This window comes from Gossypium hirsutum, chromosome A06, assembly GCF_007990345.1.
Source record: "Gossypium hirsutum isolate 1008001.06 chromosome A06, Gossypium_hirsutum_v2.1, whole genome shotgun sequence".
NCBI classification, from domain to species: Eukaryota; Viridiplantae; Streptophyta; class Magnoliopsida; order Malvales; family Malvaceae; genus Gossypium; species Gossypium hirsutum.
Window position 1 is genome coordinate 95,343,732 of NC_053429.1, and position 4,871 is coordinate 95,348,602.

A 4,871-nucleotide genomic window follows, 5' to 3' on the forward strand; every position below is an offset into this window, starting at 1 on the left:
TCATCAGCCTTATCTTCACTGAGCAGGAGTGGAGCAGGCTAAATACCAGATCTTATCTTCACTGAGCAGGAGTGAAGCAGATCAAATTTTGGAGAATCTTATCTCCACGTACTGACGATGGAGCAGATTCCAATCATCAGCTTTATCTTCACTGAGCAGGAATGGAGCAGGCTAAATATACCATGTCTTATCTTCGCTGAGTAAGAGCGGAGCTGATCAAATTTTTGTGAATCTTATCTCCATGTATCGGCAATGGAGCAGGTTTCAGCCACCAACCTTATCTTCACTGAGCAGGAGCGAAGCAGGCTAAATATACCAGATCTTATCTTCATTAAGCAGGAGTGAAGCAGATCGAATTTTAGAGAATCTTATCTCCACGTACTGACGATGGAGCAGATTCCAATCATTAGCTTTATCTTTACTAAGTAGTAGGGTAACAGGCTAAAATTTACCGATCCTGGCTCTCCGAGCAATGGTGGAGCAGGTCGAAGATTTGCCTTAACCCCCTAAGCAGTAGGGTAACAGGCTAAAATTTACAGATTCTGGCTCTCCGAGCAGTGGTGGAGCAGGTCGAAGATCCGCCTTAACCCCCTAAGTAATAGGGTAACAGGCTAAAATTTACAAATCCTAGCTCTCCGAGTAGTGGTAGAGTAGGTCGAAGACTCGCCTTAATCCCCTAAGTAGTAGGGTAACAGGTTAAAATTGCAGATCTTATCTTCGTTGAGCAAGAGCGGAGCAGATAAAGTTCCAACAAATCGTATCTTCATGAAACAGCTATGAGACATTTGGAGGCAATAGGATGCAGTGGGTTGCGATAAGGTTACACCAAGAAGCCAACAGGACCGGGCAAAATTGGCCTTTGTAATCTTTGCTTCGTTCCCATTACATGACAACGAGTAAAGAGGGGCAGCTGTTAAGCCCAATTTATGCCTAGGCCCACACATATACAAAACTAAATAAAAAATAAACCCAAACTACAAGGCCCAAGGCATAAACAAATTTCAGCAAGCAAAGGAGTTGCTGTTTGCAACCGAAGCAGTCCCCAGGTTCCGTACATCGCGTGAATCTCCGCACCGTGCGTCACTCCACCTCCACATAGGAGACGTACCCGCCCATGAGCCTGCAAACAAGTGAAATAGGTTGTGAAATCGACTATAAAAGCCTTAGAAATGTATTGTAGAAGGGACCCTTTTTTTTTGTTTTTCAAAGAAGATGGGCAAAAACATCAAAGTAAAGCAGATTTTAAAAAAAGAAATCAAGGTGATTTTACTGTGGTTTTACTTTTTGTGTCATTTTGTTTTATTTCTCTACCATTTTTTTTCTTTCTTTCATTAGATTTTTTTTTTGATTTATACGAAACTAAAGTTAAAAAAAGAGGGAGTTTACTTGACTTCCGGTGGTCACGTGGTTGTCGGAGTTTCCTCCGTCGTTGAGATAAGGCCCAGGAGGGAGTCGGGATCGCCTCTGTTCTCCATTTGGGCGTGCGGTATGTGTGGTTGATATGGGGGGTCTTGAAATTTAGGTTTTCTTAAAGCAAAACTGAAATGATTTCAAACAGATTTTTTTGGGGCTTAAAAGGCAAAACAAAACAGCACCGTTTGGTACAGCACCCATGCATTTTGGCCCAAAATGGGGTATTTGCACAATTGGTCCTCCCCCTTTGCGCTAGTGTTCAATCGAGCCGTGTTTCAGTACTCCTTAAATTTTTTTTAAAATTTTCCCTGAAATTCATTCACAGTTTTAATTTAGCCCATGCTTGCGTGCTGCATTCTGGAATTTGGATCATTTGCGCTTTTGGTCCGCGCGCATTTGCGCGCATTGTGATTTGGCCCTTGTGTCACCTTCTATGTTTTTTCGTTATTAATTGTCTCTGTAGGATTGCTTTTATTTCAATTAAGCTTTGGTTCACGTTTTGTATTCCTCTTTTAAATTTATTATTTTAATAAGTATTATCTTGGATTATGCTATTGACTTTATACTGTTCTAGTTCGTCATTCTATAATTTCATTTTTTTGAATTGTTTTATTCTATAGTTTATTTATTTCCAAATCTTCTTTCATATTTTCCATGTTTTAAAGATTTATATTTAATTTAATGCTATCATGCATACATTTTTTCTCTCTAAAGATGTAGTGATGTCATATTATTCTATATGAATGTTCTCTTTGTATTTATTATATATATATATATATTTCCCTCTTAAATTTATTATACGTATATAAATCTTTTTTTCCCTTTTTTTTTAAGTTTATTCATGGATAATTGGGTTCTTAGGGATCCTATTTTGATTGTATATTTGGTTTGTTTTAAATACCTTCATATTTTTTTTGTATATTATTTACTTTTAATCTTTCATGCATATATATTATTTTTTTTCTTATTTTTTTATTCTTGATACAATTCAAGCTTTTATTCAAATTATTTACTTTATAATATTTATTTTAAAATTTATTTGTACATTACTATATGATATATTATTTCTTTTATTTTTTCCCTTATCTATTTTTTTTAAATTCTTATATTTATTACCTATTTAAAATTTTCTTATAGTTTATATAGTTATATTTCCAAATTTTCTTTTCCCTATTATTTATTTTATTTTATTTTAAAAACTCGTTATATTTTATTTGGGTGATTTATTTGAAACTTCTTTTAAAATTGGTTTCTTATTCATTGGCCCCTTAGACATAAATGATGGTATTTTTATAATATATTATGTGCTGTTATTGCATGTATTCTAAGTTGTTCCTTTGCATTTCCCTATTATTTTAGATTATTCATGATATGTTATTGCCACGTGTTTTATTCCTTATGTTATCAAGTTTTTTTATAAAAATGCATTTCATTTATTTATTACATTTCATTTGAATTTTTAAACAAGGCAATGTTCAGTATTTGAAGAATTCAAAGAATCGTGTCCTAACGTACTGGGATTCGCTTTCGTTGTTTGTTTTGAATATTCGAATATCATCTTAAGGCTAAAACGCACATTTTAAAGGTAAGCTCACAATTGAGGGTCGAAAATGTTGTGTCCTAACGTACTGGATGTAATGTTTTACCTTGAGGTGAGATGGTCTTTAATACACATTTGACTTACCTAAATGTTTTAAAAGCCAATAAAAGGAGGATCGCGTTTTGAACCCTGTCCAAATCTTTAATTTTCGACATTAAGACACTAAATAATTAATCAAGTACCAATTTTGGGCGTGTCGAGGGTGCTAATCCTTCCTCGTACGTAATTGACTCCTGAACCGGTTTTCTATTTTCGCAGACCAAAATCGTCGTTTTGAAAAATTTATTTATTTATTAAAAACGACTGTGTTTTAAGGTGATCCAATCACACCCTATTAAAAACGATTGGTGGCGACTCCCAACTTTTCATTTTCAAAAGTCGATTTCCCGTTTTCAAAAAAATGGTTTCGACAATTATTAGGTTTAAATTTTTCATGATTTTGTTAGTAGAACAAAATTAATGTTAATTGTGAATTTCTTTAATTGTTTAATTTGTTAAATAGAACATGCTAATTGTAATTTTTCAAGTTTTAAGGTTGGTTTGATGAATCTTAATTGATAATATTATTAGTTAATTATGAATTTTCATCAAATTAATCTTCAAATCCAAATTAAATAATAAAAAATTTAACATAATTACCTTCAGGTATCAAAATACGTATTTTTTATCAAATACAAGTATCACATGAGAAGAACAAAACACAAGTACCGCATTAAAAAATATATCAAACTTAGATACTAAATAATTTATTAAACTTAGACAAGCTTATAGAATTTATTTATTCCATTTTGATAAAATATTTATCCTTAAAAAAAATTGGAATTGTTTGCGAACAGAACCTTTTTGATTAAAATATAAAAAGAAAGTCTATAAACTTTAACGTTTCATAGGCAAAGTGTTACGTTACGTTTGGTTCACTGTAATGGAATAGGGTTGTAATTGAATAGAGCTGTCATGGAATAGAGCTGTAATGGAATAGAGCTGTAATCAGTAATTCAACTGTTTGGTTGAATGGAATGGAGTAGAGCTGTAATAGAATTCTTGTGTTTGATTGAATGGAATGATGTTGTAATAGAATAAAGAAAAATGCTAAAATGACCAAAATACCCTTAATAAAAATAAAAATAAATAATTTAATCATATTTTAACATAATTATTATTAAATATAATTTAATAAAATAATATATAATTTAATAACATTATTAATATAATTTTAATAATAATTTTAATATAAAATTATTATTATGAATATTTCAATGCCTAATATATTTGCTTTAATCTAACCTCTCACCTATTCTCTTAAGTCACAATCGCCAATATAAAAAAATAAGTTTAACATATGCTATGATAATCTTCTAATAACATTTTATTTTAATAGTCAATTTGAATAGAAAACATATTTTTATATTTTATTTTATCCTTTATAATAACATGATAACAAGAAGTTTGCAGTGCCAGCTGACCAAAAACTTCTATTAGGCTTGACAAAAGAACAGATACATGAAGTGATGCCAAATAATAGCAAATTTCAGCCATAATAAAACTGTGCAGAAGCTGTCCCAAATGATACAAATGCTCAAGCGATTACATTTCCCAGTTCAATATGATCCCATCATGAAACCTAAAATTCGATTTTAAGAACTTATCTGCTGATTTTTTGAACTGAATGCTCCCATCTTTCACAACCTCTTGCAAGTTTCCGATTTTTCGGGTTCAACTTCATAAATTCTGCAAATTATGAACAGATAAGGAAACCACATTCTAGGAATACCTGCAAACAGTATAGCAAAATGAGCATCTCCTGTATTCTTTAACAAGAGTGAAAAATCTATAGCAAGCTTCTAAAGTACCCGAAACG

The 4,871-nt window shown here is 31.9% G+C and overlaps 1 long non-coding RNA gene across 1 annotated transcript; it reads right to left on the reverse strand.

The window, feature by feature from the left end:
- Positions 1-820: 820 nt before the first annotated feature.
- On the reverse strand, positions 821-1,549 carry LOC121230604 (uncharacterized). Its single transcript, XR_005928589.1, has 2 exons — positions 1,387-1,549; positions 821-1,120 (listed from the first exon to the last, which is right to left on the reverse strand). It is a non-coding gene; the product is annotated as an uncharacterized lncRNA (long non-coding RNA).
- Between the last annotated feature and the right edge of the window lie 3,322 nt (positions 1,550-4,871).